This window comes from Hemitrygon akajei, chromosome 16, assembly GCF_048418815.1.
Source record: "Hemitrygon akajei chromosome 16, sHemAka1.3, whole genome shotgun sequence".
Classification (NCBI taxonomy): Eukaryota; Metazoa; Chordata; class Chondrichthyes; order Myliobatiformes; family Dasyatidae; genus Hemitrygon; species Hemitrygon akajei.
This window is the reverse complement of record NC_133139.1, coordinates 31,849,026-31,862,712: the sequence shown is the minus strand read 5'-3', so window position 1 is coordinate 31,862,712 and position 13,687 is coordinate 31,849,026.

The following is a 13,687-nucleotide window of genomic DNA, read 5'->3' as shown; positions in this document are numbered from 1 at the left end:
TCAAACAGTTCATGTCCAGTCAACCACAAGTCCAGTGAGTTCATGTCCAGTCACTTCAAGCTCAAACAGTTCATGTCCAGTCACTAAAAATCCAAACATTTCATGTCCAGTCACTACAAGTCCAAACATTTCATGTCCAGTCACTACAAATCCAAACAGTTCATGTCCAGTTACTACAAGTACAAACAGTTCATGACCAGTCACTGCAAGCTCAAACAGTTCATGTCTAGTCACGACAAGCCCAGCCAGTTCATGTACAGTCACTGCAAGTCCAAACAGTTCATGTCCAGTCTCTACAAGTCCAAACATTTCATGCCCAGTCACTACAAGTCCATACATTTCATGTCCAGTCACTAAAAATCCAAACAGTTCATGTCCAGTCACTAAAAATCCAAACATTTCATGTCCAGTCACGACAAGTCCAAACATTTCATTTCCAGTCACTAAAAAGCCAAACAGTTCATGTCCAGTCAGTACAATCTCTAACAGTTCATGTACAGTCAGTACAAGTCCAAACAGTTCATGTCCAGTCACTGCAAGCTCAAACAGTTCATGTCTAGTCACAACAAGCCCAGTCAGTTCATGTCCAGTCATTGCAAGTCCAAACAGTTCATGTCCAGTCACTAAAAATCCAGACATTTCATGTCCTGTCACTACAGATCCAAACAGTTCATGTCCAGTCACTACAAATCCAAACAGATTATGTCCAGTCACTGCAAGTCTAAACAGTTCATGTCCAGTCACTACAAGTCCAAACAGTTCATGCCCAGTCACTACAAGTCCAAACAGTTCATGCCCAGTCACTACAAGTCCATACATTTCATGTCCAGTCACTAAAAATCCAAACAGTTCATGTCCAGTCACTACAAGTCCAAATAGTTCATGCCCAGTCACTACAAGTCCATACATTTCATGTCCAGTCACTAAAAATACAAACAGTTCATGTCCAGTCAATAAAAATCCAAACATTTCATGTCCAGTCACGACAAGTCCAAACATTTCATTTCCAGTCACTAAAAAGCCAAACAGTTCATGTCCAGTCACTACAATCTCTAACAGTTCATGTCCAGTCAATACAAGTCCAAACAGTTCATGTCCAGTCACTACATGTCGAAACATTTCATGTGCAGTCACCACAAGTCCAAACAGATCAGTTCCAGTCACTACAAGTCCAAACAGTTCATGTCCAGTCACTAAAAATCCAAACATTTCATGTCCAGTCACTACAAGTCCAAACATTTCATGTCCAGTCACTACAAATCCAAACAGTTCATGTCCAGTTACTACAAGTACAAACAGTTCATGTCCAGTCACTGCAAGCTCAAACAGTTCATGTCTAGTCACGACAAGCCCAGCCAGTTCATGTCCAGTCACTGCAAGTCCAAACAGTTCATGTCCAGTCTCTACAAGTCCAAACATTTCATGCCCAGTCACTACAAGTCCATACATTTCATGTCCAGTCACTAAAAATCCAAACAGTTCATGTCCAGTCACGAAAAATCCAAACATTTCATGTCCAGTCACGACAAGTCCAAACATTTCATTTCCAGTCACTAAAAAGCCAAACAGTTCATGTCCAGTCACTACAATCTCTAACAGTTCATGTCCAGTCAGTACAAGTCCAAACAGTTCATGTCCAGTCACTACAAGTCGAAACATTTCATGTCCAGTCACCACAAGTCCAAACAGATCAGTTCCAGTCACTACAAGTCCAAACATTTGATGTCCAGTCACTAAAAAACCAAACAGTTCATGTCCAGTCACTACAAATCCAAACAGTTCATGTCCAGTCACTGCAAGCTCAAACAGTTCATGTCTAGTCACAACAAGCCCAGTCAGTTCATGTCCAGTCATTGCAAGTCCAAACAGTTCATGTCCAGTCACTAAAAATCCAGACATTTCATGTCCTGTCACTACAGATCCAAACAGTTCATGTCCAGTCACTACAAATCCAAACAGATTATGTCCAGTCACTGCAAGTCTAAACAGTTCATGTCCAGTCACTACAAGTCCAAACAGTTCATGCCCAGTCACTACAAGTCCAAACAGTTCATGCCCAGTCACTACAAGTCCATACATTTCATGTCCAGTCACTAAAAATCCAAACAGTTCATGTCCAGTCACTAAAAATCCAAACATTTCATGTCCAGTCACTACAAGTCCAAACATTTCATGTCCAGTCACTACAAATCCAAACAGTTCATGTCCAGTTACTACAAGTACAAACAGTTCATGTCCAGTCACTGCAAGCTCAAACAGTTCATGTCTAGTCACGACAAGCCCAGCCAGTTCATGTCCAGTCACTGCAAGTCCAAACAGTTCATGTCCAGTCTCTACAAGTCCAAACATTTCATGCCCAGTCACTACAAGTCCATACATTTCATGTCCAGTCACTAAAAATCCAAACAGTTCATGTCCAGTCACTAAAAATCCAAACATTTCATGTCCAGTCACGACAAGTCCAAACATTTCATTTCCAGTCACTAAAAAGCCAAACAGTTCATGTCCAGTCACTACAATCTCTAACAGTTCATGTCCAGTCAGTACAAGTCCAAACAGTTCATGTCCAGTCACTGCAAGCTCAAACAGTTCTTGTCTAGTCACAACAAGCCCAGTCAGTTCATGTCCAGTCATTGCAAGTCCAAACAGTTCATGTCCAGTCACTAAAAATCCAGACATTTCATGTCCTGTCACTACAGATCCAAACAGTTCATGTCCAGTCACTACAAATCCAAACAGATTATGTCCAGTCACTGCAAGTCTAAACAGTTCATGTCCAGTCACTACAAGTCCAAACAGTTCATGCCCAGTCACTACAAGTCCAAACAGTTCATGTCCAGTTACTACAAGTACAAACAGTTCATGTCCAGTCACTGCAAGCTCAAACAGTTCATGTCTAGTCACGACAAGCCCAGCCAGTTCATGTCCAGTCACTGCAAGTCCAAACAGTTCATGTCCAGTCTCTACAAGTCCAAACATTTCATGCCCAGTCACTACAAGTCCATACATTTCATGTCCAGTCACTAAAAATCCAAACAGTTCATGTCCAGTCACTAAAAATCCAAACATTTCATGTCCAGTCACGACAAGTCCAAACATTTCATTTCCAGTCACTAAAAAGCCAAACAGTTCATGTCCAGTCACTACAATCTCTAACAGTTCATGTCCAGTCAGTACAAGTCCAAACAGTTCATGTCCAGTCACTACAAGTCCAAACATTTCATGTCCAGTCACTGCAAGCTCAAACAGTTGATGTCCAGTCACGACATGCCCAGTCAGTTCATGTCCAGTCATTGCATGTCCAAACAGTTCATGTCCAGACACTGCAAGTCCAAACATTTCATGTCCAGTCACTACAAGTCCAAACAGTTCAAATCCAGTCACTACAAGTCCAAACAGTTCATGCCCAGTCACTACAAACCCAAACAGTTCATTTCCAGTCACTGCAAGTCCAAACGTTCATGTCCAGACACTACAAGCTCAAACAATTCATGTCCAGTCTCCACAAGCTCAAACAGTTCATGTCCAGTCACTACAAATCCAAAAAGTTCATGTCCAGTCACTACAAGTCCAAACATTTCATGCCCAGTCACTAAAAAACCAAACATTTCATGTCCAGTCAATAAAGATCCAAACAGTTCATGTCCAGGCACAGCAAGTCCAAAATGTTCATGTCCAGTCACTAGAAGCTCAAACAATTCATGTCCAGTCACTACAAGCTCAAACAGTTCATGTCCATTCACTACAAATCCAAACAGTTCATGTCCTGTCACTACAAATCCAAACAGTTCATGTCCAGTCACTACAAACTCAAACAGTTCATGTCCAGTCAACCACAAGTCCAGTGAGTTCATGTCCAGTCACTTCAAGCTCAAACAGTTCATGTCCAGTCAGTACAAATCAAAACATTTCTTGTCCAGTCACTACAAGTCCAAACAGTTCATGTCCAGTCACTGCAAGCTCAAACAGTTCATGTCCAGTCACGACATGCCCAGTCAGTTCATGTCCTGTCATTGCAAGTCCAAACAGTTCATGTCCAGACACTGCAAGTAGAAACAGTTCATGTCCAGTCACTACAAGTCCAAACAGTTCATGCCCAGTCACTACAAGTCCAAACAGTTCATGCCCAGTCACTACAAGTCCATACATTTCATGTCCAGTTACTAAAAATCCAAACAGTTCATGTCCAGTCACGACAAGTCCAAACATTTCATTTCCAGTCACTAAAAAGCCAAACAGTTCATGTCCAGTCACTACAATCTCTAACAGTTCATGTCCAGTCAGTACAAGTCCAAACAGTTCATGTCCAGTCACTACAAGTCGAAACATTTCATGTCCAGTCACCACAAGTCCAAACAGATCAGTTCCAGTCACTACAAGTCCAAACATTTGATGTCCAGTCACTAAAAAACCAAACAGTTCATGTCCAGTCACTACAAATCCAAACAGTTCATGTCCAGTCACTGCAAGCTCAAACAGTTCATGTCTAGTCACAACAAGCCCAGTCAGTTCATGTCCAGTCATTGCAAGTCCAAACAGTTCATGTCCAGTCACTGCAAGTCCAAACAGTTCATGTCCAGTCTCTACAAGTCCAAACATTTCATGTCCAGTCACGACAAGTCCAAACATTTAATGTCCAGTCACGACAAGTCCAAACATTTCATGTCCAGTCACGAAAAAGACAAACAGTTCATGTCCAGACACTACAATCTCTAACAGTTCATGTCAAGTCAGTACAAGTCCAAACAGTTCATGTCCAGTCACTACAAGTCCAAACATTTCATGTCCAGTCAATGCAAACTCAAACAGTTCATGTCCAGTCAACCACAAGTCCAGTGAGTTCATGTCCAGTCACTTCAAGCTCAAACAGTTCATGTCCAGTCACTACAGATCCAAACAGTTCATGTCCAGTCACTGCAAGTCCAAACATTCATGCCCAGTCACTACAAGTCCAAATAGTTCATGCCCAGTCACTACAAGTCCATACATTTCATGTCCAGTCACTAAAAATCCAAACAGTTCATGTCCAGTCACTAAAAATCCAAACATTTCATGTCCAGTCACGACAAGTCCAAACATTTCATTTCCAGTCACTAAAAAGCCAAACAGTTCATGTCCAGTCACTACAAGTCCAAACATTTCATGTCCAGTCACTACAAATCCAAACAGTTCATGTCCAGTTACCACAAGTACAAACAGTTCATGTCCAGTCACTGCAAGCTCAAACAGTTCATGTCTAGTCACGACAAGCCCAGCCAGTTCATGTCCAGTCATTGCAATTCCAAACAGTTCATGTCCAGTCACTGCAAGTCCAAACAGTTCATGTCCAGTCTCTACAAGTCCAAACATTTCATGTCCAGTCACGACAAGTCCAAACATTTAATGTCCAGTCACGACAAGTCCAAACATTTCATGTCCAGTCACGAAAAAGACAAACAGTTCATGTCCAGACACTACAATCTCTAACAGTTCATGTCAAGTCAGTACAAGTCCAAACAGTTCATGTCCAGTCACTACAAGTCCAAACATTTCATGTCCAGTCACTGCAAACTCAAACAGTTCATGTCCAGTCAACCACAAGTCCAGTGAGTTCATGTCCAGTCACTTCAAGCTCAAACAGTTCATGTCCAGTCAGTACAAATCAAAACATTTCATGTCCAGTCACTACAAGTCCAAACAGTTCATGTCCAGTCACTGCAAGCTCAAACAGTTCATGTCCAGTCACGACATGCCCAGTCAGTTCATGTCCTGTCATTGCAAGTCCAAACAGTTCATGTCCAGACACTGCAAGTAGAAACAGTTCATGTCCAGTCACTACAAGTCCAAACAGTTCATGCCCAGTCACTACAAGTCCAAACAGTTCATGCCCAGTCACTACAAGTCCATACATTTCATGTCCAGTCACTAAAAATCCAAACAGTTCATGTCCAGTCACTAAAAATCCAAACATTTCATGTCCAGTCACGACAAGTCCAAACATTTCATTTCCAGTCACTAAAAAGCCAAACAGTTCATGTCCAGTCACTACAATCTCTAACAGTTCATGTCCAGTCAGTACAAGTCCAAACAGTTCATGTCCAGTCACTACAAGTCGAAACATTTCATGTCCAGTCACCACAAGTCCAAACAGATCAGTTCCAGTCACTACAAGTCCAAACATTTGATGTCCAGTCACTAAAAAACCAAACAGTTCATGTCCAGTCACTACAAATCCAAACAGTTCATGTCCAGTCACTGCAAGCTCAAACAGTTCATGTCTAGTCACAACAAGCCCAGTCAGTTCATGTCCAGTCATTGCAAGTCCAAACAGTTCATGTCCAGTCACTAAAAATCCAGACATTTCATGTCCTGTCACTACAGATCCAAACAGTTCATGTCCAGTCACTACAAATCCAAACAGATTATGTCCAGTCACTGCAAGCCTAAACAGTTCATGTCCAGTCACTGCAAGCTCAAACAGTTCATGTCTAGTCACGACAAGCCCTGTCAGTTCATGTCCAGTCATTGCAAGTCCAAACAGTTCATGTCCAGTCACTAAAAATCCAAACATTTCATGTCCAGTCACTACAGATCCAAACAGTTCATGTCCAGTCACTGCAAGTCCAAACATTCATGCCCAGTCACTACAAGTCCAAATAGTTCATGCCCAGTCACTACAAGTCCATACATTTCATGTCCAGTCACTAAAAATACAAACAGTTCATGTCCAGTCAATAAAAATCCAAACATTTCATGTCCAGTCACGACAAGTCCAAACATTTCATTTCCAGTCACTAAAAAGCCAAACAGTTCATGTCCAGTCACTACAATCTCTAACAGTTCATGTCCAGTCAATACAAGTCCAAACAGTTCATGTCCAGTCACTACATGTCGAAACATTTCATGTGCAGTCACCACAAGTCCAAACAGATCAGTTCCAGTCACTACAAGTCCAAACAGTTCATGTCCAGTCACTAAAAATCCAAACATTTCATGTCCAGTCACTACAAGTCCAAACATTTCATGTCCTGTCACTACAAATCCAAACAGTTCATGTCCAGTTACTACAAGTACAAACAGTTCATGTCCAGTCACTGCAAGCTCAAACAGTTCATGTCTAGTCACGACAAGCCCAGCCAGTTCATGTCCAGTCACTGCAAGTCCAAACAGTTCATGTCCAGTCTCTACAAGTCCAAACATTTCATGTCCAGTCACGACAAGTCCAAACATTACATGTCCAGTCACGACAAGTCCAAACATTTCATGTCCAGTTACGAAAAAGACAAACAGTTCATGTCCAGACACTACAATCTCTAACAGTTCATGTCCAGTCAGTACAAGTCCAAACAGTTCATGTCCAGTCACTACAAGTCCAAACATTTCATGTCCAGTCACTGCAAGCTCAAACAGTTGATGTCCAGTCACGACATGCCCAGTCAGTTCATGTCCAGTCATTGCATGTCCAAACAGTTCATGTCCAGACACTGCAAGTCCAAACATTTCATGTCCAGTCACTACAAGTCCAAACAGTTCAAATCCAGTCACTACAAGTCCAAACAGTTCATGCCCAGTCACTACAAACCCAAACAGTTCATTTCCAGTCACTGCAAGTCCAAACGTTCATGTCCAGACACTACAAGCTCAAACAATTCATGTCCAGTCTCCACAAGCTCAAACAGTTCATGTCCAGTCACTACAAATCCAAAAAGTTCATGTCCAGTCACTACAAGTCCAAACATTTCATGCCCAGTCACTAAAAAACCAAACATTTCATGTCCAGTCAATAAAGATCCAAACAGTTCATGTCCAGGCACAGCAAGTCCAAAATGTTCATGTCCAGTCACTACAAGCTCAAACAATTCATGTCCAGTCACTACAAGCTCAAACAGTTCATGTCCATTCACTACAAATCCAAACAGTTCATGTCCTGTCACTACAAATCCAAACAGTTCATGTCCAGTCACTACAAACTCAAACAGTTCATGTCCAGTCAACCACAAGTCCAGTGAGTTCATGTCCAGTCACTTCAAGCTCAAACAGTTCATGTCCAGTCAGTACAAATCAAAACATTTCTTGTCCAGTCACTACAAGTCCAAACAGTTCATGTCCAGTCACTGCAAGCTCAAACAGTTCATGTCCAGTCACGACATGCCCAGTCAGTTCATGTCCTGTCATTGCAAGTCCAAACAGTTCATGTCCAGACACTGCAAGTAGAAACAGTTCATGTCCAGTCACTACAAGTCCAAACAGTTCATGCCCAGTCACTACAAGTCCAAACAGTTCATGCCCAGTCACTACAAGTCCATACATTTCATGTCCAGTTACTAAAAATCCAAACAGTTCATGTCCAGTCACGACAAGTCCAAACATTTCATTTCCAGTCACTAAAAAGCCAAACAGTTCATGTCCAGTCACTACAATCTCTAACAGTTCATGTCCAGTCAGTACAAGTCCAAACAGTTCATGTCCAGTCACTACAAGTCGAAACATTTCATGTCCAGTCACCACAAGTCCAAACAGATCAGTTCCAGTCACTACAAGTCCAAACATTTGATGTCCAGTCACTAAAAAACCAAACAGTTCATGTCCAGTCACTACAAATCCAAACAGTTCATGTCCAGTCACTGCAAGCTCAAACAGTTCATGTCTAGTCACAACAAGCCCAGTCAGTTCATGTCCAGTCATTGCAAGTCCAAACAGTTCATGTCCAGTCACTGCAAGTCCAAACAGTTCATGTCCAGTCTCTACAAGTCCAAACATTTCATGTCCAGTCACGACAAGTCCAAACATTTAATGTCCAGTCACGACAAGTCCAAACATTTCATGTCCAGTCACGAAAAAGACAAACAGTTCATGTCCAGACACTACAATCTCTAACAGTTCATGTCAAGTCAGTACAAGTCCAAACAGTTCATGTCCAGTCACTACAAGTCCAAACATTTCATGTCCAGTCAATGCAAACTCAAACAGTTCATGTCCAGTCAACCACAAGTCCAGTGAGTTCATGTCCAGTCACTTCAAGCTCAAACAGTTCATGTCCAGTCACTACAGATCCAAACAGTTCATGTCCAGTCACTGCAAGTCCAAACATTCATGCCCAGTCACTACAAGTCCAAATAGTTCATGCCCAGTCACTACAAGTCCATACATTTCATGTCCAGTCACTAAAAATCCAAACAGTTCATGTCCAGTCACTAAAAATCCAAACATTTCATGTCCAGTCACGACAAGTCCAAACATTTCATTTCCAGTCACTAAAAAGCCAAACAGTTCATGTCCAGTCACTACAAGTCCAAACATTTCATGTCCAGTCACTACAAATCCAAACAGTTCATGTCCAGTTACTACAAGTACAAACAGTTCATGTCCAGTCACTGCAAGCTCAAACAGTTCATGTCTAGTCACGACAAGCCCAGCCAGTTCATGTCCAGTCATTGCAATTCCAAACAGTTCATGTCCAGTCACTGCAAGTCCAAACAGTTCATGTCCAGTCTCTACAAGTCCAAACATTTCATGTCCAGTCACGACAAGTCCAAACATTTAATGTCCAGTCACGACAAGTCCAAACATTTCATGTCCAGTCACGAAAAAGACAAACAGTTCATGTCCAGACACTACAATCTCTAACAGTTCATGTCAAGTCAGTACAAGTCCAAACAGTTCATGTCCAGTCACTACAAGTCCAAACATTTCATGTCCAGTCACTGCAAACTCAAACAGTTCATGTCCAGTCAACCACAAGTCCAGTGAGTTCATGTCCAGTCACTTCAAGCTCAAACAGTTCATGTCCAGTCAGTACAAATCAAAACATTTCATGTCCAGTCACTAAAAATCCAAACAGTTCATGTCCAGTCACGACAAGTCCAAACATTTCATTTCCAGTCACTAAAAAGCCAAACAGTTCATGTCCAGTCACTACAATCTCTAACAGTTCATGTCCAGTCAGTACAAGTCCAAACAGTTCATGTCCAGTCACTACAAGTCGAAACATTTCATGTCCAGTCACCACAAGTCCAAACAGATCAGTTCCAGTCACTACAAGTCCAAACATTTGATGTCCAGTCACTAAAAAACCAAACAGTTCATGTCCAGTCACTACAAATCCAAACAGTTCATGTCCAGTCACTGCAAGCTCAAACAGTTCATGTCTAGTCACAACAAGCCCAGTCAGTTCATGTCCAGTCATTGCAAGTCCAAACAGTTCATGTCCAGTCACTGCAAGTCCAAACAGTTCATGTCCAGTCTCTACAAGTCCAAACATTTCATGTCCAGTCACGACAAGTCCAAACATTTAATGTCCAGTCACGACAAGTCCAAACATTTCATGTCCAGTCACGAAAAAGACAAACAGTTCATGTCCAGACACTACAATCTCTAACAGTTCATGTCAAGTCAGTACAAGTCCAAACAGTTCATGTCCAGTCACTACAAGTCCAAACATTTCATGTCCAGTCAATGCAAACTCAAACAGTTCATGTCCAGTCAACCACAAGTCCAGTGAGTTCATGTCCAGTCACTTCAAGCTCAAACAGTTCATGTCCAGTCACTACAGATCCAAACAGTTCATGTCCAGTCACTGCAAGTCCAAACATTCATGCCCAGTCACTACAAGTCCAAATAGTTCATGCCCAGTCACTACAAGTCCATACATTTCATGTCCAGTCACTAAAAATCCAAACAGTTCATGTCCAGTCACTAAAAATCCAAACATTTCATGTCCAGTCACGACAAGTCCAAACATTTCATTTCCAGTCACTAAAAAGCCAAACAGTTCATGTCCAGTCACTACAAGTCCAAACATTTCATGTCCAGTCACTACAAATCCAAACAGTTCATGTCCAGTTACTACAAGTACAAACAGTTCATGTCCAGTCACTGCAAGCTCAAACAGTTCATGTCTAGTCACGACAAGCCCAGCCAGTTCATGTCCAGTCATTGCAATTCCAAACAGTTCATGTCCAGTCACTGCAAGTCCAAACAGTTCATGTCCAGTCTCTACAAGTCCAAACATTTCATGTCCAGTCACGACAAGTCCAAACATTTAATGTCCAGTCACGACAAGTCCAAACATTTCATGTCCAGTCACGAAAAAGACAAACAGTTCATGTCCAGACACTACAATCTCTAACAGTTCATGTCAAGTCAGTACAAGTCCAAACAGTTCATGTCCAGTCACTACAAGTCCAAACATTTCATGTCCAGTCACTGCAAACTCAAACAGTTCATGTCCAGTCAACCACAAGTCCAGTGAGTTCATGTCCAGTCACTTCAAGCTCAAACAGTTCATGTCCAGTCAGTACAAATCAAAACATTTCATGTCCAGTCACTACAAGTCCAAACAGTTCATGTCCAGTCACTGCAAGCTCAAACAGTTCATGTCCAGTCACGACATGCCCAGTCAGTTCATGTCCTGTCATTGCAAGTCCAAACAGTTCATGTCCAGACACTGCAAGTAGAAACAGTTCATGTCCAGTCACTACAAGTCCAAACAGTTCATGCCCAGTCACTACAAGTCCAAACAGTTCATGCCCAGTCACTACAAGTCCATACATTTCATGTCCAGTCACTAAAAATCCAAACAGTTCATGTCCAGTCACTAAAAATCCAAACATTTCATGTCCAGTCACGACAAGTCCAAACATTTCATTTCCAGTCACTAAAAAGCCAAACAGTTCATGTCCAGTCACTACAATCTCTAACAGTTCATGTCCAGTCAGTACAAGTCCAAACAGTTCATGTCCAGTCACTACAAGTCGAAACATTTCATGTCCAGTCACCACAAGTCCAAACAGATCAGTTCCAGTCACTACAAGTCCAAACATTTGATGTCCAGTCACTAAAAAACCAAACAGTTCATGTCCAGTCACTACAAATCCAAACAGTTCATGTCCAGTCACTGCAAGCTCAAACAGTTCATGTCTAGTCACAACAAGCCCAGTCAGTTCATGTCCAGTCATTGCAAGTCCAAACAGTTCATGTCCAGTCACTAAAAATCCAGACATTTCATGTCCTGTCACTACAGATCCAAACAGTTCATGTCCAGTCACTACAAATCCAAACAGATTATGTCCAGTCACTGCAAGTCTAAACAGTTCATGTCCAGTCACTGCAAGCTCAAACAGTTCATGTCTAGTCACGACAAGCCCAGTCAGTTCATGTCCAGTCATTGCAAGTCCAAACAGTTCATGTCCAGTCACTAAAAATCCAAACATTTCATGTCCAGTCACTACAGATCCAAACAGTTCATGTCCAGTCACTGCAAGTCCAAACATTCATGCCCAGTCACTACAAGTCCAAATAGTTCATGCCCAGTCACTACAAGTCCATACATTTCATGTCCAGTCACTAAAAATACAAACAGTTCATGTCCAGTCAATAAAAATCCAAACATTTCATGTCCAGTCACGACAAGTCCAAACATTTCATTTCCAGTCACTAAAAAGCCAAACAGTTCATGTCCAGTCACTACAATCTCTAACAGTTCATGTCCAGTCAATACAAGTCCAAACAGTTCATGTCCAGTCACTACATGTCGAAACATTTCATGTGCAGTCACCACAAGTCCAAACAGATCAGTTCCAGTCACTACAAGTCCAAACAGTTCATGTCCAGTCACTAAAAATCCAAACATTTCATGTCCAGTCACTACAAGTCCAAACATTTCATGTCCAGTCACTACAAATCCAAACAGTTCATGTCCAGTTACTACAAGTACAAACAGTTCATGTCCAGTCACTGCAAGCTCAAACAGTTCATGTCTAGTCACGACAAGCCCAGCCAGTTCATGTCCAGTCACTGCAAGTCCAAACAGTTCATGTCCAGTCTCTACAAGTCCAAACATTTCATGCCCAGTCACTACAAGTCCATACATTTCATGTCCAGTCACTAAAAATCCAAACAGTTCATGTCCAGTCACTAAAAATCCAAACATTTCATGTCCAGTCACGACAAGTCCAAACATTTCATTTCCAGTCACTAAAAAGCCAAACAGTTCATGTCCAGTCACTACAATCTCTAACAGTTCATGTCCAGTCAGTACAAGTCCAAACAGTTCATGTCCAGTCACTACAAGTCGAAACATTTCATGTCCAGTCACCACAAGTCCAAACAGATCAGTTCCAGTCACTACAAGTCAAAACATTTGATGTCCAGTCACTAAAAAACCAAACAGTTCATGTCCAGTCACTACAAATCCAAACAGTTCATGTCCAGTCACTGCAAGCTCAAACAGTTCATGTCTAGTCACAACAAGCCCAGTCAGTTCATGTCCAGTCATTGCAAGTCCAAACAGTTCATGTCCAGTCACTAAAAATCCAGACATTTCATGTCCTGTCACTACAGATCCAAACAGTTCATGTCCAGTCACTACAAATCCAAACAGATTATGTCCAGTCACTGCAAGTCTAAACAGTTCATGTCCAGTCACTGCAAGCTCAAACAGTTCATGTCTAGTCACGACAAGCCCAGTCAGTTCATGTCCAGTCATTGCAAGTCCAAACAGTTCATGTCCAGTCACTAAAAATCCAAACATTTCATGTCCAGTCACTACAGATCCAAACAGTTCATGTCCAGTCACTGCAAGTCCAAACATTCATGCCCAGTCACTACAAGTCCAAATAGTTCATGCCCAGTCACTACAAGTCCATACATTTCATGTCCAGTCACTAAAAATACAAACAGTTCATGTCCAGTCAATAAAAATCCAAAC